The sequence below is a fragment of the Brienomyrus brachyistius genome, chromosome 22 (genome assembly GCF_023856365.1).
Source record: "Brienomyrus brachyistius isolate T26 chromosome 22, BBRACH_0.4, whole genome shotgun sequence".
In the NCBI taxonomy this organism is placed as follows: Eukaryota; Metazoa; Chordata; class Actinopteri; order Osteoglossiformes; family Mormyridae; genus Brienomyrus; species Brienomyrus brachyistius.
In genome coordinates, this window is record NC_064554.1 from 12779880 (window position 1) to 12800790 (window position 20911).

At 44.8% G+C, this 20911-nt stretch overlaps 1 protein-coding gene across 4 annotated transcripts in view; it reads right to left on the reverse strand.

The window, feature by feature from the left end:
* The window catches only part of LOC125717502 (trinucleotide repeat-containing gene 6A protein-like), a 37793-nt gene extending 17262 nt beyond the window's left edge, over window positions 1-20531 (reverse strand). Inside the window, exons 1-2 of one of the 4 annotated variants that reach the window (XM_048990507.1) lie at window positions 20289-20531; window positions 2992-3037 (exon numbers count right to left, since the gene is read on the reverse strand). The gene's annotated coding sequence lies outside the window, so the exon portion shown is untranslated. Of the gene's footprint in view, window positions 1-2991; window positions 3038-3874; window positions 4012-4298; window positions 4556-20288 lie in introns of those variants that run through there. The other 3 variants (XM_048990506.1, XM_048990509.1, XM_048990508.1) reach the window with 3 other exon arrangements.
* Window positions 20532-20911: the final 380 nt, after the last annotated feature.

Here is a 20911-nt window from a genome sequence, read left to right on the forward strand (position 1 = left end):
AACTAGACAAAAATCACACACAAAGCTAGTCCCCATGAGTCTCTTACCAGCTGGTCTTAAAACCTGCATAATAAAATCAATGTTTTGACCAACGTCCGCATATTGTCACTGAGGTCCTGGCCTGTCATCAGTATTAATTTGGTTCTTAACAGGTCCTCAGCAAAAATGATAAAACTTCAGTTAATACTGCCAGTCTCCACTCAAAACTGAGAAGCAGCATGCTGGTGAGCTCAATCCCTTAGCTTAAGCATGTTTGTTTACACCAACACTTCTGGACTAACCATTAACAAAAATCACCATAGGGAGTGGTCACCAGTTCTACAGCTGTAAGGGCTGTACTTTAAGCAGAGAGCAGTGGGAAGCTGTAGCGAGGTGATCAACCCCACACAATAGTGGGCCTTGGGGTCTTCGCTTGCTTTACTTACATTCGCATTACCAGGACAAAGTGACTCAAATCTGATTTTTTTGCCTTAGAGAGACACGGGTCTGATGTTTTTGGGGCAGAGGACATAGAAATATGACCTTTTCAGATCAGATCTGAGTCACTTTCATATGTGGTCCTAGATCGGATACGCAACTGATTTTGTGGCCGTGCGAATAGAATAGGAAGAGTGCTATCGTCATCAGCCAGCACCAGCACCGAAGAACAACAATGGAGAAGAGCTACAGCTGTGACAACAGTTAGCAGAAGGATGGGGAAGCTGGCGATTTACTAGACATTCAGGGAAATTAACCAGCTGAAGCCAAACTGGACCGAACATACTGAAAATCAAGAAGCTATCAAAAGTATTGCCAAAGAAAGGGTAAAGCGTGTCCACTTCGTCAGTTTTAATACCGAGCTGTCCCATAAACATGACGTTTGTTGATGATGTGGATGACTCGTGCAAAAACATACCAATGTGCACATGCATGCTGTTTGAGGACAGATGCTTTCACATTACCGTTAGATAGAGGTCACTTGTAATTATGAATGTGAACCGTCAAGAGAGGTAAATCCGACCCAAGCAAAGAAAACGAGAATTAAACAATGAAGCTTGCAATGGGAACACCGTCAGATATGGGGACTAAAAGGACATGATGCATTTAATGCAGGATGCAGATTCAGCCAGCTTAATGGCACCAGGTTCAAGGAGAGTTAGAAGCAAACAGATGCCACAGGAAGCTCGAGATGTGAACCACAAGTTGGGCAGCCGTTCAGGAACTCAACAGAAGCACAGTGACACGCTTGAGAAAGCCACCATTTAAAGGAACCCATGGGCCATAACCTGGAGGAAGTCATTCTTTTGTGCACTGAATAAAAAATACCCAGGAACGTGCAGGAGAGGCCAAGGTAACAAGGCAAGCGTCTTTAGAAGGTTTATTAGACCCACTAAACTGACAGAAGTTGCTATTAATGACTGACTGAAGAGAAACCTGAAACCAGAGTGTGTCTGTGTGCATGTGGGGGGGGGGGGGGGGGGGGGGGGGGGTTTGGTCACACGGTGCAACATCTCCAGGCAGAGAATCACCCCCCCCCCCTTGCAGTTGCTCAGACACATTAAACCAGATGGCTGCCTTGACAGCAGGCTCTCATTTATGACTGACGACCAATCAGCCAATCAGCATGGGCCAAGGCGGGCAGCCAGATCTCCCCAAATCAGAGGCACTCCAACCCATAATGTGCGGTTCTCCACAGCAGAATCATATGTATTAACCTTTATACTAGGTTTGCTTTAATCACTTATCTACAAGAACCTTAAAGATGCAAATACATAATGTCATGCTGAAAGGTTTCAATGATGCATCCACATCTAATTTTACTTGTTCGAACATAAAATGTTTTAGTGCAGCTAGGTCAAGGTCAAAAGCCTTCTGTATGTAGAAATGGCAACATTTGTGGTATAAAACCACATCTTTCAGCATCATACCAATGAATGACATGATTCAACCCCTAAAGCTACCAGCTAAGTGACAGCTACAAGATGCTCACCTACACATGAAGTTACAAGGAAGACTAACATGTTAGTCATGCTGTCTCAATGGGGGGCTAGCAACTAGGGTTATATTCAGAGGAAGGCTAACAAAGCAGTATCTTTTCGTAGTGACAATGAGGATCATATCCAAAGTTGATCAAGCACTCATCACTCTGTTCCATACTGGATCAGCCCACGTCTCAAGCAGTTGTCATACATTCCGCTTTAAGCTCTAAGCTGGAAACCAGGCTTCACTCAATTACATCTTCATGGCAAAGTGACCAGAGTGACCATCAATAAAAGAGAGAGAGGACATCTCAGAAATAGCGTCACACAAACCAGAAGACATAATTCAGAGTATTTATAAAGCTAGTCCTTGGTCAGAGGCCAGCAATCATAACAATGCAGGGAAATGACTCAAAACTACACCTACACCATGAGAAAAACCAAACATTACATTCCACAGAAGTACAGCCACCGGGAAGAACCACGCCACACTTTCTGGAATTCAGCCCCATTTTCTAAATCCGATACCAGGGTAGCTACAGTTTGGTGTCAGTCAGATAATAGCGCAGTGGGACATGGTCTGCTATTCCCACCTACACAGCTCCTAAGAAATGGCAGCATTTACAGATCAAAGGCTTTATTCAGCCAGCCAAAAGCTGCCGCTATCAGGTATACATTTTCAGTTCTCACTGGAACCAAAGGGGCCAGGAATGGCCTGCGACCTTTCCCCCATCTCCAGCCCGCTGTTACGTGTGCTGCATCTCTACAACTGGGAAGAGTGACGCCTGCGGTTTTCATCCGGCATCAAGAACACCGCAGCTGACTATGCGGTTTGGATACTGATAATTCAAGCTGAACGGCACGGACTGATGCCAGCAACAGCTGCTGTGACCTGCCGTTGGCGGCCGTCTCTGAGGACCCTCCATAACAGATGAGGGAAAGGTCAGAGGGGCGCAACAAGGGTCAGACTAATCCAACACCCCAAGCGTTTTTAAAAACACAGCAGCAGCGATTAGAGAAACACAGCACTGACCTGTCTAGCTTCTCTTCAGCTTCTTTGGTGATTATAGCATCCAACTCTGTAGAAAGAGAAATTAAATTATTTTTGTAGTTGTTCTAAAGCAGAACAGAAAATTGTGGCATCTAAGGCTGTCAAAAATAAAACCAGTACTTGGCGTGAACGCATAAGCATTTTGCATTAGTGAATAAATCACTTTCGAGGAATTTTACTTGAGAAATGGGACTGAACTGGGGAGGAGACGTCAAGGTCATCAGCAAAAACATCATGTAAAAAAAACATGACAATCGAGTTTCACCGGGCGCTAATAGCTCCGGGTCTGTATGTAGACGTCAATATGTATGGCGTGACGTTTTAAATCGAGGCCAAAAATGGTATGTTGATCAATTTCAGAAATACAACAGGCAGAGGACGAGGCATTTCCACTGCAGCCAAAAAAGATGGGCAAAAACAAATATTTGCAGGCAACCGATCGCCGTAGCCCGTGGGCATGCATTAATATATTACCGATATGTAAACAAGGGGAGAAAGCTAACAACCTCCCCGGAGCAGCTCGGCTGAGGGCTGCTCTGCCTGGTTTGTTTTTAACAGTTTATTAACCTATTTACAAAACAGCCCCACTGATTTTCCGACTTAACGAAAATGCAGCCTTCACGGAGCACTCCTCAAAATAAAACGCGCGACCAAAAGCGCACTCGAAATACAAACACACGACAAAACACAATAAAGTTTTGGACCGCAGGTTTTTTTTAACTTTAACTTGCCGGTTTACACGCAGGGAATGCGTGCCAGGACGTACTACGCAGCCGGATAAAGCGACCGCTAGCAAATTTTTTTAGCCAACACCCCGAAACACACGAAACTGCCTACTATTAAACGCAAAAACCATCTCACTCACCCGAGGTGGTGACAATTTCCCCCCTCAATCCCCCAAAACAGTCGTATAATTTAGCTGTGGATGCACCAGGTTCATGTATTTAGCGAGTTTGCTAGCTTAGCATAGCATAATCGACGACGCGGCAAACGAAAGTTACGACGACGTAGCCGCGGGTCGGGTGAAGCTAACTGCACTGGTTAAGCGGCTAACCAACGGGAGATCAAGGGAGCAAAGGGGAAAACAAGCGCAGACTACGGAACAAATGGCGCTGCGCACTGCGGGCAGTAAGTTTACTCTTCAGCACCACATTAGCAGAAATAAGCTGGGGCGGTGCGCCGACTGAGCCCGAGACGCCACAGTTCGGCTGGTTACCAAACTACGCAAGATAAACCTACAAACAACAAACCCGGTCGGATGGCCACTTCGAGGCGGGCTGCGTTTTTACCTGCGCCAAGCGATAAGAGGCGGCCGCTCACCTGCGCCTATTTAAAGTGCACGCGGCGTGGAGCTGGAGACTAGGCTCATAAGGCTATGGAGAGCCGCCGACGGCTGCGTGTTTGTGCAGCGGTTGAGGCGAAGGGGCAGTAATTGACGCAGCCGCCATTTTGTTCACTGGCTGACCTCCCTCCTCCTGCACCCCCTCCTCTCCGTTATGGACGCGCCGTGTGGCACAGGAAGAGAACGCGCTCGCGCAGCCGACCACTTCCTGTGCCTGCCGACGCTTAGATCCAAAATGGCGGCCCGGGAGCACTGTGCTTTTCAGGGGTATTTTGTGAATGAGCGTACGCAAACCACTTGTAGAACATTATATATTGTATAACACTGTGTGGACTTTAATATACACACTATTTAATATGTACCTTCATATTCACATCTCCTCTTGCGGGTTGCATCTTGCTGAGTATATCAATCCTCTGTCAGTTACACGTTTGACAACACACACGCATGTCACGTGACCCTACAGACTATTTACAAGGTAATAAAACAGTTACATGCATGTCAATGATCAAAGTTGCCAACCCTGTACCTTCACCTTTACTTTAAGAGGAATTCTGAGAACTGGCCCAGGAAACACTAGCAGTTTCTTTACAGTAAAATTGAAGTGGTGTGATTACTGAATTAACGCCCTAGGGTTATGAGGGGCCTATGCCCTTGCATTCTCAAAGGCAGTCATCTTAAATCTACTCTGGACAGCGATACAGCCACCAACAATGGCGAAAGGGTTTTAAAAAACCCTGTAAGATATTGATAAATGAATTGTGGTCATCTACATTCTTCATCCTTCACATAAAGTACAGTTATAAAAAAAGAAACACAAAATTAGAGTATATTCCAAATACTAGTCATAACAGTGTACCTATAGCGCTATTCAAAATCCTGATATTAAAATATATGTTTATGCACAGTTGTCATTCACATTTTCATGTGAATTTTGATCAGGCCTTTTCCACTGCACAGTTACGCAAGATGCTAAAAAACAAGTAAGCGAGGCATATTTGAAACAAAACCCCATAACATTGCACTGCATCCAAATTTAAAATGGTCGGCAGGGTGGCGGACAGCTCACTGTGTAGCTCCATCCTCAAGATTCAACTGGCTTCCCTCTGAACCTTAACGGCTGTACGTCTACCTGCAAGACAGTTCAGATGATCTGCTGCACTGTTTTTGTGAAAAAGGTGGTTTTATCTACGAGAACTGTTGTGCTACCACACAACTAACTAGGACTTCCAGAATTTCCTCCTGGGTTCCATAATGTTGTTCTCACGCCAAAAATATATTTTTTTCTCCAAGCTGGCTCTTCCAGACTGTTGACAGCCCACACCATCGCTGTTGTTCAAGAAGCCTTTCTGCCAGAGACGAGCCAAAAAAAGGCACCATTCAGCAAAGGCTTTAAAAAAAAATGAAACCAACCTGTAACAATGTAAATGGGCTGAGCTCGTCGTTTGGAATTTGCCTACGTTTGGGCTCTGCAAGCAAAACCGCAGCCCAGATATGTGAATGGGTCAGTGCCGACTACTTTTGTCAACGTTTTGAAGAGAGCGTTTTCTGCCTCAGCTAGCAGACACATTGTCATAAGCATGTGAGCCGCTACGCTGCCTGCCCACAGCAGTCTATGAATACACATTCCGGCTTGGGCCTCTCTCGCTCACACAGATGACATCATACAGACGCAGGTACAAAAGTGAAGAGCAGGAGCAGCAGGTGGTGGAAAAAAAAACGACCTGTGACCAGAAGTTTGTAGGTTCAAATTAAGATGGTTCATTTCTATCCTAAGTTAGGGCCTTATTCTTTAACAATTAATTCCCACTTGTGGGGAAAAAAAATCCCCAAATGGTTCACTGGCAGGCATTTTTCCTCGTTCAATATAATCACAATTCAAAATTTCAAAGCAAAAATGCGTCTGGTTTCAGGGTGATGTGCAAGTATGAAGTGTCCTTCACCATCATCTGCTCAGAACTCCTCCAGGCTGCCACGGACCTCTGTACAGCTGGCACCAACGTCCCTATTTATAGCCTGCAAGTTCAGTTGCTATGGCAGGTTACCTAGTTATTGCATGCCCAACGAATGGCGTACCAAAGATTACAGCCACAACTCCCCGCCGGTCTCATATCTGGGCCTCTCTTTGCGTCACCATTGTCCGGTCATGATCGGTTGACTCCTTATTTCCCATTTACTGGTCACCTTATCCCTGTGCATACAGAACACCACAACAAGTCTTACGTAATGCCCCCCCCCCTCCCAAAACTAGCTTCCACACATTCTAATTACGCCTTCCCAGCGGGTGTTGCTTAATGAGACATCTGCCGTAGGGCTGTACTTTGCCCTCTGCTGTTTACTCAGTAAGGGCCTTTTGCTTACCTGACCCGCGTATGATAAGAACGTTCGCAGTCATCCAATTTATAAGGAGAAGGAAAAACACCTAACACTCAATTCTGTAGCACACACTTCACATGTACAGCAGCATACAACTAAACGACTATTTAACATTCTCAGAGTTTCTCCTAGGACCAGAAATAAGATCAGTCCATGTCCTTAACCACTACGCTACCTGCAGGCTCAATTTCAGCGTTTCGATTGTGTACCATGTAAATAGTTGCACTGAGGGGCACAGAAAAGGAGGGGGAAGTTCGGCTTATTCCAATTGCAGGGGTACAAAGCAATGGAGTACAACTGTTTTATTACTGTAGTTCAGTACATTTTCCATATATCTGTACTTTACCTAAGTATTTAGCTCTGAACCAAGGCTGTAGCCATGGACTCAACATCGGGGGGGGGACCAAGGTCGTAAAAGTTGTCTCCCCCAACATAATTATGGCGTTGATCTGGACACTTGACTTTTACTCTACTATCTTTATTGCTCTGCTCCATTTCTACTTGGTGTTATGTTACAGTTTTCTATTGTATTGTAATGTACCGGAGAGACACCAACTGCCGGAAAGAAATTCCTTGTATGCGCTTTACAACGATTGGCTAATAAACCGGATTCTGAGTCTGACTGCATACAGTCACATTGCTGTTTTTTTTTTGTTGTTTGTTTGTTTGTTTGTTTGTTTGAATTCAGGGGGATGGTAGTGAAGGGAGACGCCGAGCCTGTGGAGCTGCTCAGCCCATCATCCTGGCTGCATCTATGCCGTGCAGGAGAACACAAAGAATCCTGCTTGTGATTTCCTGTTTATTTGTACTTTTACTTATGTACATTGTATGAGTACTTCCTGCACCACTGGCCCAGAGTGACAGGGGCCATAAAAAAATATGGATCATGATTGGATTGATCTGGGTTGGGGGCCCGATATATATGATATGATGTGCTTTCAGGGGCAAAAAAAAAAAAAAAAGTGAGTACAGGATGTTGCTCCCTTTATGTAACATGATCAAACTCCACATTACCCATTCAGGTTAGATATGTTCAGGGTCTATTGAGTGCTATATGAAAAGAGTGATTTTTAAGTCATTGAGAGCACGTTTGGGATTTGAAGCGTCAGTAAAGTGAGAGGTAGAGGTAAGGGGCACGTGCTGCACCGCCCTACACCACGAACCACCTCGAGGATGAGAGCCTGAGAACACATCTGTGGGTCAGTATGGTTGGCATCGTGCTTACTGGGCTTTTATCACCACACTCAATACCTCTGCCTTCCAACGTAAAACAGCCTGCTTTCCGCACTGAAACCAAAAGGATGCTCTTCGCAAAAATATTCATGCCCGAATACCAAAATAAATAATAAACACCTGTATTAATAAATACATAATGTAAATTTTTAAACTCTCTCTCTTTCTCACACACACACACACACACACACACGGGGGAGCACCATATGCCCAGACGCCTCCTGTGCGGAGAGCTCGTAAACGGCACCAGGGCCGGCCAAAAGAAACGCTACAAAGACTCAGTCAAGGCCAACTTCCACTGGTGCAAGATCCAGCCAAAGCAGCTGGAAAAGTATGAGGGATAGACCATACTGGCGAACCACAGGCGAAGAAGCCAGCACCCACTTTGAGGATACCCATAATGCCCCAGTGCAGCACCAGCAGAGATTACAAGCACCGACTTCCAGTGTCCCTGCTGCTCCAGAATATGTTGCAAATTTGTTTGATTTGTACTCAAAATTTGAGTATCTGCACATATCTTCCACACAGATATTTTCAACTGTCAATTTCTTTGACTGACTCATTAAGTTCTGTTCTTACCATTTTGCTACTAATTGCAACTGTAATCATTGGCGCCCAAAGGGACACTAAACTCAAATGTTTGGTGTGTTATTGCAAAGGTGTTACTAATTAAAAAGCACCCAATCATGCTTGTCAATGAATATTTTAACTCCGAACAGCTCATTTAGAACTTAATTTAGGTTTCAATTTATTACTACAGTGGTGCCCGCGGTACGCAAACACAATCCTTTCCAGGAAAGTGCTCGCAAACCAATTTGTATGCGAACCAAGGCAATTTTTCATTGAAATTCGATTAAATCGTTCACAAGCCTACCAAATAATATTTTTTGTTGATTAACTTTATGGTTTTCATAATAAAAACTTTACAGAAAAACACACTACAGTGCGGCCACAGGCATCGCGGGAGCAGAGAGACATGGAGACTTGCTTGCCGGGAAAATCATGCTCTTTATTAACAGCCCTTAACCCTTGTATTGTCATCGTTAATGTTAATGGTTGCGTTTCCCTATTGTCGCGCGGGTGTTTGCCCGTGTCTTGTGTGCACCTGGTCCGATCCTCGCACCTGGAAATCTTCCACCGTGTGCATCTTGCAGCTCAGCATCTAACAACCTTGTGTTTCCCCTCTGTGTATTTGGGTTCGGTGCTTGTTGGGTGCCTGTTGTGGTCCTTCTATTTACAGTTGCACATGGGGCACGCTGGTGCTACACTAGTATGAAAAAAAAAGTAATCTGTTCATCAACCAAATTTTGTATGCAAACTAATGCATTTTTTTCCCACAAAATTTTTGTCGTGAACCTAATTGTTCGCAGACCACAGCGGTGGTGCACCACAGTACTAAATTATTACTTAACTTTAAAACTTCTGGTGGTTTCTAATATGATTTACATTTTTTTGCAAATGAATGACAATTATTTGTTATAAAATTCCACTATGGTTACTGAATTAAGCAAGTGTCCCACTCCCACACACTATCTTTGTGGGGACTCTCCATTCATTTGTATGAGGAAAAACTTGAATTACAACATGGCAACCTTAACTCCTACCCAGCCCTAATATTAACCATAAGTTACTAAACAAAATACGAGATGTATGGCATTTTTATTAGATTGCATTCACAGATCTTTGTGGAGACCCAAAAAAATGGTCCCAACAATGTAAAAAAAAAAAACAGAGTTTTATTACATTCTGGGGGACATTTGGTCCCTACAACATAATACAAACCTAATCCACACACACGCCTTACATATGCTGAAGTTTACCAGTGACACCATTCAATTTTTTTTTTATGTTTTTTTTAAATAGAACTTGTGGGACAACTGCCACCTGCAGGTGGAACATAGAACTGCAGGTCTGATGCATTCATTATGTCTGGAAAAATGCAAGTGTGTTTTTGTGGAAGGCACCTGGCTACTAAACTCCATAAAACTCAGACTAAGAATTGATTGAGATATATATATATATATATATATATATATATATATATATATATATATATATATATATATATATATATATATATATATAAATAAATAAACATGCAATCTCTACACACACAGAGCAAAGGTGATTAGATACCAGTGACAATCTTAAACCCACTTATGCAAATGTTCTATATCTGTAGACTTTGCCCAAAATATATTGTAGACAGGCCCAAATGAATACCACAATCCCATTGCTTGGTTCTACACTCCTGTGTGAGATCACTTTCGCATTAAACTAAAAAGGTAGCACTAGTTTTATCAGAAAAAAAGAAAAAAATTATTTATCATGGCAATACATTTACCTCTACTACTGTTTGATACATTAAAGCCTTTAATTTAAATGTGGGGCAGTATGGTGGTGCAGTGGTTAGCACTGTTGCACACTTCACAGAGGTGTGAGGCATGTTCTCCCCATGTCGTTGTGGGGTTTCCTCCAGTTTCCCCTCACAGTCCAAAAACATGCTGAGGCTAATTGGAGTTGCTAAATTGCCCATAGGTGTGCATATGATAGTGAATGGTGTGCGAGTGTGCCCTGCGATGGGCTGGCCCCCCCGTGCTGGGTTGTTCCCTGCCTCGTGCCCATTGCTTCCGGGATAGGCTCCGGACCCCCCGCGACCCAATATAGGATAAGCGGTTTGGAAAATGGATGGATGGATGGATGGAAAACAAGATCAGCATGCATGACATGCATGACGAACGGCTGAAAATAAGCAAAACAAATGCAGAGGCACCTCAAAAACATTAATCTTAAAACTATTGATCATGTTCTGGATTTGAAAGCAATAAATCTGCTGAACCTGGAATCCCGGAGCGAACATTCAACATAAGCACACACGATACAAACGCGATAACCTTACGGATTCCATTGGGAGCGAAATTCGGAATCTCAGACACAGCATCCAAGGCTTCCGCGGAAACCAACAGCTCTCCTCTGCTTCCACTGCTGATGCCGCTACTGCACATGCTCAGCACCGAGTCATTTGCAGCAGTTACACCAAAGAAAATGTTCACACTATTTACAAAGTTCTAACTCAACCAGCGCTTTACTGTACCACCCGCCCCCCCCCCCCCCACCCCACTCCGGAATCAGATAACTAGATAACTCATGGCAGGATATTATACACACCAATAACAACTGTAATCAAGTTCTTCCTTACAATAGCTGATCCTTTTCCATGATCTCTCTGGTTACAGGTCTGCCTCAAACCGTCAACTTTTTTACTCAAAATCTTACAGATGCTCTCTAGCAGCACGTCTTCTCACAATCCAAGCTTTGCGTTTGCTTTTCTTTTCAGATGCCGCAAAAAGTTTTTGTGAGCAATGAATAACCGGCTTCATTTCTCTCCTCTGCCTGTAGTGACATCTCTGCTCATCTACTCTTACTTTTGACACCGTAGATCGCCATATCTCCTGACAGATGAGAAGATCACGTTGGTCTCCGTATACATGGTCGCGGGACCCGGGAGTTGAAGTAGCAGTCAGTCACTCAATGTCTTGGCCTGAATCTGGATGGATTCTATGCCCTTTTGAATACCTCATTAAATGACTTAGGTCCTTGTCTGATTGTAGCACCAAAGTTGACTCCTACATATAAATTTAATTCGGACAAGACTTATTTCCAAACTGCAGAATGCATCACACCTTCGTTTTATCGTGCCTATGAATGATTCAGAAAATCTGCAATGATGCCTGCTGCAGTCCACTATCTAACCCTAATGGATCTTCTGCTGCTACAGGAACAGAACAGCCATGTACTTGTCTTCCTATACCAGCTGCCATCAAACTTAGATTAGTACATTATACCGCTCATCGCCTTTAAAGCTGTAAACGGCATTGCCCAAATCTTAAGAACTTACTTCTCCCAGGAAATTCAGCCTGACCACTTCATAAGCACAATACTGGTTGTTTTGTTGTACTGAAGGCAGCAGAACCTTCTCAAATAGGCCTTCAATTTTACAGAATAATCTATCTACTATTCAGACACTGCATTATAAAGTTCTCTAGTCTCTCCTAGCTAAACTGCTGGATTCTTACCTTTTTATTACACCATTATAGCATAATTGGGTTCTAAGGCAGCATAAACCTAACAATTTATCAGCACAATATTATTTTTCTGTGATTCCTTTTGCCTCCCTCTCAGAACCATCTGGACCTGAGCTAATAGGTCATTAGCTGGGCCTGGACAGCTGGGCTCCAACAGTCGGGAGAAAATTGATCCACATGTTGGTACGTTCAAGTGTATTAACACATTTGTCTGCAGCAGTTTGCTCTTAGTCCTGGAAAAGGCTGGACTACCAGTCCTGTCAGTTCTATTTCATATACACATCTTCCTTCTCTGAAGCGGTTTTGGGGCAGTTTCAATTCTTTCCTCAGTATTGCGGTTTAAGTTCTTGCTTCGGTTCCCTTAGAAGAAAATACAAAAAAAACCATACATTTCAAAAACTCATTCACAAATATGTGCTACAATAAAAACTTTTTTTTTCCCCCAGTGAGGTTCCGGATCGCTCCAAGTTTTAGTTCGGCCTACAGTCAATGTTAATCAAAGTGTAGCCTCCTTACCTGACAAAGACCCCAACACCAGTTTCCCCAAAAGCTACACCGACCTTAGCAAAGGGAGACGGATACCGAAGACAAACGGCACAGGCGGCCCCTTCTTTTGCATTTCCAGTGGTCTGTGACCCCCCAGGTGTCAGATGACAAGTGAAAGCACCCATACAGGCACATTTCATTGGCTCAGAAACACAGGCAAAGTACATGCAAAGCCTGAGTGTGCAAAAACGAGGCGCTCAAAAAAAAAAAACACAGAAAAAATTGGGGGACATGGGCAGCAGGAGTCGGCCGACATAACAAGCCCCTGTAAGTGGAGGGTAACTTCTCGGCTATCCAACCCTTCACCCATTTTCCCCCCGGCTTCCACGCTCCAGGACCCGTCCACCGCGGGCCGGACATCTCCCGTTCAAAAATTAATGAATGCCCAACACCCCATGTCATGGTGGATGCCATGAATCTTTCATTACATGCAGGTCACTCAGACACAATGTAGCAACTCCCTTTCGGCATGGGGTGGGGAGCCTCATCCCCAGACACCATCCCCCCCCCCCCACACACACACTTCTACAAACTTGCACTTCCAATCCACTTATCTTTTTTGACCGATTCATTAATTTAATGGACTCTCATCTGTGTTCTCCCAGCTCTCTCTCTCTGTACATAGCTTTAATTAAGAGGACTTATGTGAAGTTTTGATTAGTAATTAAGGGGAAACAAAATACTTCACAAAAGTAATTACCTCAGGTGAAAGAAAACCCAGACATACACTGCCCCACCCAGAAACAAGACTTGGGAACCTGGGTTTAATTAATATTCAAACCACAGACACACCAGGATCCTTAAAAGTCAACTGTCACCATTTAAATAAGTTTTAAATGTAAGCTTTGTGGTCCCTGACTGCCACCAGGACAAGCAGCGAGAACCTGGACGGGCAGCATTGTTGACACAAACTGGTACCGACTACTGATTGCTTGGCTGACTGGTTTTGACATGATTTTTGCAAAGAATCAAACACCGCCAGGACAAAAACTCTGCTGAAACTATTCATTAGCCCCAGAAAAGCAAAGAGGAGAGTCAGTCTCCACCATTTACGAGGAAGCGATGAGCATGTAACCAGACAATCTGCTGACATTGATGGCCTGAACCTACCGGGGTGGGGGGGTGGGGGGGGGAGCCTGTCCCGGCACTACGCCAGAAACTCATTAGAGCAGGACCGTGTGCAGCCGGCGGGAGCAATGGGTGTTGCCTTGGCAACAGCAGAGCAGGTTTAAGACGTGACATACCATATTCCTACAGTAAGACCCAACTTCCCCCATGCAGACTGGATATGCGGGGAGCAGGTGGAGGGGCAGGAAAGGTGCATGATGGGGGCCAGGTGTGCAAGGATGGGGCCCTTAGTCATTACAGCTAAGGAACCGGCTCGCAGACTCCATAAAGGCACCACTCTTACCACTCAGACAAATCATTACTAGTTTGCACTGATAACCATGTAGGTTTGTCTCCCCCAGTTATCGACGGTTTCCAGTGAGGCCAGAGCTCTGCGTTTCTGCCTCCGTGTGCCTTTCGGAAAGAAAGAAGCAGGTTTTTGCAATCAGGATTCGTACAGAAAAATCCGTGGCTCGAAGGAAGTGAACTGTATGTAATTTACAACTCCATCTAGGAACAATGAAGCAAAAAAAATAATATATATATATTTTTTTAAAGAAATAAACCACCCCTGTCCCATGCATATGGCTGCATATTGAACCAGTCTAACCGGATTAAGCAATTTCTTGTAATCTGGCAAATGCTGTGTTTATGACGGGCTGAGACAGCGGAACCTGTGGGTATTCCCCGGGCACCTTCCCCATCTCGGCTGGTGCCCCCACTTCCAATCACGGGTCCCGCTGTCACTGCCGCGGAAGCCGGAGGCACGGCCAGGAAAGCAGACAGTCTCCCGACGGGATGCGGGCAGTGACAGATGGGACGTAAAGGGATTACAACATGTTCCCTAATTACGCCGCATCTCCACGCGCTCTCCGCGAGAGCCTGCTCATCCAAGCGCTGCTCTAAATGCAGGTTACTGTGGGACTGCATGCCTGGGAATACAGCGGAAGGTCACCGCAACGGACAGCCAAACAGAACCAGCGCCAGAAGGGCAAAGGGCAGAAATGGGCGATTCCCTCGATTTCCTTACAAATTTAACACCTTCTGCACTGGGCTACCTATTAACTGTTACTGAATGTACCCATGCCTTTTTTATGTCCATAGACCAGCACAAATCCAATTTGTAATAATTAACTGCTATATATAATGTTTTTACTGTTATTTTCCTACTTAAAGGACACTGGTGACTAGAATTACTTATTAATGTGGAGGCTAATGTTGCAAATGACCCACTTTTTACCCTCGGTGCTAGCTGACAATGAGGTAATATTAATTTCCTGCGATGGGATAAGCTTTAATAATGCAGAGTTGCGTAAATAAAGCTTGTGCAGAAACCGCAGAACAGTACTCCTGTTTGTTGTGAGCAAAGTCAGGGCTTTGTACTTAAACTCATCCGCAGATTACGCTGATGTTTGGGAAGTTGGACATTTCCACTACGCCCGTTTGGGGAGGGCATGGGGGTCTCGAACAACCGTGAGGCCCGTTCTAGGACTGGAGCCCAACACACTAACATATGCGTGTGCCTTTGCACACAGCTACGCCCCACCGGCCAGAGAGGGAAGCAAACCAGTACTTTGTTATTAGCTTTTTTTAATTATGGAAGCAGGTGAATGGGGGAGGAGCTCTGCATTAGTTAGAGAAAGAACATTATTAGCTATTTGTAAGGTTGAGTACATCTACATAGGAATTGATTGGTTCTCTCATATCCCATCTTGCTCCCCTATAAGTCGCACAGATACGGGTGAGAGCAGCCTCAGTCATTTCCCTAGTGCCCCTGGAACCCTTTCTGGGGTTTAGGGCCCTGCTCAAGGGCCAAAAACGTGATATTTAATGTCGCCCTGATTTCCCTGCCAGCATTGCTGCCTCTCGAGCTAACATTAAGCTGCCCCCACCCCCAGAGAAGGACCAGTAATGCCGTTTTAGTATGGCCTTTACAACAAGATGGCACGTAAACAACCAGGGCTGAATGACCGATCCCAAGGAAAAAGTCCTTAAAGGAGAGAGTTCGTCATAGCGCACTTCCCCACCACACCAGGTACCAAACTTTTGGTACTTCGAGAAAGTACTAAAAGTACGGTACTTCAAGGTGTGGATTTTCCACGGGTGAAAACACTGGTACTGGTGGCAAATGATTTCACAATGCGAGGCGGGGTATTGTGTACTGAATTTGAAAAATGGCTGTGGTATATTACAGGGTTGGACGGCATGCGATATTAATACCAGCATCTTCATCACTGAAGATGAGTTTGTCATAAATGTACAAATTTCCTTTTTGTTTTATAAATACACAGTATTTATTTACAAAATAAAAAAAAAAAAAAATTAAAAATCACATCGTCCCAGGACAGCACGCTATATACACTATAAGCATAATGTCCTAGTATTTTAAATAAAACAATTTTTAAATTTCCTTTCATGCAGTTCTGATCTTTTTGTTGCATCTGTTCTTCGTACCAGATAATATACATGCACACATCCTTTTTTTTCCTATATTTATCATTATTTTCTGACTTTGCAACTGTTTTCAAGGCAGCGTTTGCATTGTGTATATTTGCGTTGCAGAGGCAGGCTATTCGCCTAACCAATCAGTAAAGAAAGCGTTTCAAGTCCCACCCCAAAGTACCCCAGCTGGTTTGGCACCTTTGGTACTGGTGCTCGACTGGAAGTCAATGGAAAAGCGAAAGCACCAAAAGTACCGAACCAAATGTACTGTACTTGGTGTCAGGGACAAATTACGGACCGGGCCAGCGGGGCCGCTGCCCAGGGGCCCTTGGGGTGCAGGGGGCCTGTGGGGCCCCTAGCCCAAAACAATTTGCAACGCTTATCAACAATGTATTTTCGTTTGTCTATTTTAGAGGGCCTACATTCTTTGATCCTCTGCCTACAAGGGCCCCTGACCCTATAGGGAGGGCGTTTGGCTGCCAAGGGCCCTTGAATTGTGGTGGTTGTGGTGGTGGTGGTAGTGGTGGTGGTGGTGGGGGCCCTCGCAAACGTTTTGCCCAGGGGCCCACACAACCCATAATCCGTCCCTGCTTGGTGTGGTGAAGGAGCGTACTTAGTTAAGCTGCTACTCTTACCAAAGATGGCACGCATCGATCACAAAGATGCGTTTTGGTACCTTCTGTTCCAACGTGGATAACCAGTACAGCTCTGCCATTTCAAAGGGAGCTAGTTCACAGACTTTGCTTGTGTGTGACATGCGTTCATCCCGCAGTTTGCAAAACACATAGTCAGTGTTGGAAACGTTACTCACAATGATAATCCATTACAGATAGAGGTGAAAAGTTTGGGTCCCGAAAGTACAAATCCAGACCAAGGTTGAGTATTAAGAGTGGGTGGCTAAAACAAAACCTTGGCCTGGATTTGTACTTTCAGGACCCAAACTTTCCACCTCTATGAGTAACGCCCCCAACATGCACACAGACACACAAGGAGGAGGGGGCAGCACATTTGCCTGGCTCACAATCTGGGATACACCACCGGAGCCTGAATGCTGAGGTTCAGGAAAGCCTCATCACACTGTTACCACTTCCATAGCAAGGCAGTCAGAGAGAGACAGAACACCCCCCCCCCCCCCATCTCCAAAGCGCTATTATCACTCCAGCCGGCCCAGTATTAAATTTATGCTCTCATCAGCTCATTCAGAATGGCTGCCAGTCTAACTCAATGACATCAGCCAAACCGTCGGGCACTGAGCAGAGATACCAACTGGGGGGACGAAGTCGTTTCTGAGCCTCAGCCACCATGTCAATACACAACAAGGTCAACAATGTCTGATGGGGGGGGGGGGGGGGGTGTGGCACTTCCCAGTATATTGGTCAACGCTGGGCTGAACAACAGTGTAGGAAAACTGACATCACATCTACAAGCCCAGCAGAAACGCCATGACCCCTAAGCGTCTCTCTGCACGTGTTGAAGGAAGAAGTCAATTAAAACGTAGCCTCAGAAGGGGTGAGCTATTCTACAAAGAGCTCCATTTGTCAAACTGAGGCGGACAGCATATGACTGCTTCGTCACCGCGTATTCGGAGAAGTTACATCACAAACTCAGGGATGGGAAAAGAATCATCAATTGAGAAAAATATGAGCTGTGAGTTTGTACAGTCATTAATAGTGTCTTTCGGATCCAGCCCTTACAGGGATCCACTAAAACAAAACGGTAACCATGGTAACCCACAGATGGAGGGGACCCCAAACTTCACACCCATGGGCTAGTCTGAATCGTACAAAAAAAATAATTTGCACAATCCAGTGAAATAGGAATGGGGGGGGGGGTCAGATCGCCTCCACTAAAAAAACAAAAAAAATTCACCTTTTCAGTTGCTTCAGGTTTGCACTTAGCTGGCACGACAGCCATTAGAGGTCTCAGGTTGGGCCTGAGATGTACCGAGCCACGGGTTCCTGGAGAAGACCTGGTTTAGGATAACTGAGCACTAGTAATGTGTATCCCTATGGAAGAGGGGTGGACAAAGGGTGCAGTTTTCGCAAAGGAAGAACTGATTTGTAGTTCAAGCTACACACCTACCTACTAAACCAGCACTGAGACCCACTCAGCCCAAGACCATACTACACCCCTCCACTGCAGCCCGGTGAGAGATCTGGGCAGAACCAAGGATTTGGATTCTACCTGGAGGGAAACCGAACCGCCTCTATAACCCGTGTTGAAGGATGGACTAAGCGTAGGTACCGTCAAGGGCAAAGCTGTCAGTGAGTGGTGGCAGAATTCACTTAACAGCTTAATAAACACGGAGTAAGATGCACCTTTCATTGAGTTAACTACCATCTCACGGAGGAGAGCTGCCAAGTCCCGTGCATTTCACAGGGTCCCACATGTTCGGAACGTTCCTCCCGCAAGCCCTTTGTTTTCTCACGCATCCATGTTTAAATTTCAGACCTAAAACAGGCAGCTGGCTGGAGCAAGACAAGTCTGCACACACATGCTCACGCATTTACATGAATGTAAAAGTTTTACCTTGTAAATATTATGTAGGGTCTGCAAACTACCTCAACGCTTTTGATGCAGCTTAATTTAAAGTTTATAATGGAGTTATGTAGATTTGCTGTAAGATTTCTTGCGCTAGTGTCAAGCCAGGAGCGTGAGAGTTGGCAACCCTACCTACAAAAACTAAAGGTTTGCTGTTTAGCGCATGCATTTCTCTATTACGGCTACATCGCACAGGTCTTCAATCATTTAATCGACTTTAAAAACGTCCTGAAATCAACCAGTTTGAAAGAAAAATTTAAGAAAAATATAAGATATTTGGAAATTTCAGAAGATAAGCATGGCAAAATATAGTCATTCCTCCAGCAAACTGGTACAACACCCGGTCAGAGCCAACAAGCTGTGAGGGTGGCGACCTCGTATGCCACTAGCCACCGTTTAACACGTTTCCACAAAAATCGGCGATTCAGTCAGAATAATTACCGCCGGTAATATACGAGGCCGAGCGTCCGCTTGTGACGTCACGCACGGGGGCAAGGGGGAGTCATCCCCGACTGTGCGATAGAGCTACTATTAGGAAGGGTAACTTTCTATTAAGGAATACACGGGTCGTGTTTTTCCACAGAAGCTTTTCTGGCATTTCCTAACCACAGTGCGTCCGTTTGTAGGTATTTTACAGAAATTAATCTGATGCCATCACATTGCAGTTACGGTGAACTTCGTTGCGATTTCCAAAGAAACTTTCGCTACTTCATTAATGCACCTGCAGTTCAAACTGCACACAGCCACTACGTAACTGCCGAAAATAGACATAAGCCCCAAGCCAGCGAAAAAAAAAAAGAATTTAAGACGGACTTTCAAATAATTTCACTAATTAGAATAACCGACTCAATATATCGCTTCTGTCGCCATTTGTACTTATACTTAATTTGTACTTAATGTGTCAAGGCACTCGGGATATTATATTTCTTTGAGTTGCAATGGCTGAGGTATTTTGTCGACACGGCAATTGTCAAGAACCTAACATCGTTACAGGACGCTAGTTTGGTTCATCCAGGCAATGTCGGGTTCATTAATGAATAGAAATCGGCCTATGTGAAAGTGGTCTCCTGCTTTGAACTTGGGCTACAGCCATAAAGCTCATCTGCGGGATCTGCGTGCTGTGTACTGGTGTTACTCCGGCCTCTACCCTTCATATCCGATATCTCTTTAAAAAAGTGCAATCATATCAACCCAAAAACCATTCGGCAGACCGACAGCTGAAACCGAGTATATGCAGTGAATTGCGGCACACCGCTTTGTTTGTACTCCTCGCAGCGTAAAAGGGAAATATACCAATGCACAGGTGTAGAAACGAAAGGAATACCTCGGCAAACGCCCAAATAATAAGAAAATTGGGAAGATGCTCACGGAGAAAGACTATACAGATTGCTGGATTACGAATTAGTTACAACATGGATATTTCAGGTTTTGCAGGAAGTGTACGTGTCGAAGCGTGCGTCCTAGTTTTGACAGCCGTCATCACTGATAGTGCCTTCCCGGTTAATTAAACGAAACCTCGCGTATATATACATGAAGCGCTGTGCTGTGGATGCAAATTGGGAGAAAAGCTGCACAAATCACCTGCCGAAAGCACGCAGTTAACTTACCAGACTGAAAGCCACCGTGCGCAATCCAGCCGCCTGCTTCCAGGATTAATTTTTGCCGTGCATGTTCCACCAGCCTTTCTACCGAGGTTATGAAAGCTTGAAATCTGCGGTCCACTGCTGACGTGCAGTAAGGTGCTAGAAAAGGGCAGGTGAAGGTGAAGAAGACCTTGTATTTGTTTTCCTGTCTCAATTCCGTTTTTTTTTCTGGTTCGTTTATCAGGGGCAGGGTCACATGTTGCCGTGAGCGTCGGGCCAGAATCACATGACCTAATATATGAATCACGTGACGGACCTTGAGGACCCTGAAAACGCCAATGGGGAGGTAAGCGTGAGAGAAAGGTGGGAATTGAACATCCTCCACGCAACACAAGTTGCATGACAGGCGGAATATCTTAAAAACGAGAAATGACTCTTAGAGACCTATTGCGATTCAGATCTGCAAAATTGCCAGGCAGCAATAAATGCTTATCAGGAATTGTACTTCGATCTTGGAGACGTGCCAGCCGCAGGTTTTACTTCCTTAACTGTGCCGGCATCGTTATGGGTGTCTTCCCGGCTGTGGACGGCTGCGCTGTCAAGTGCAAATGCAGTATCAAACGCCTTTTACCGAATGTCATTCTATA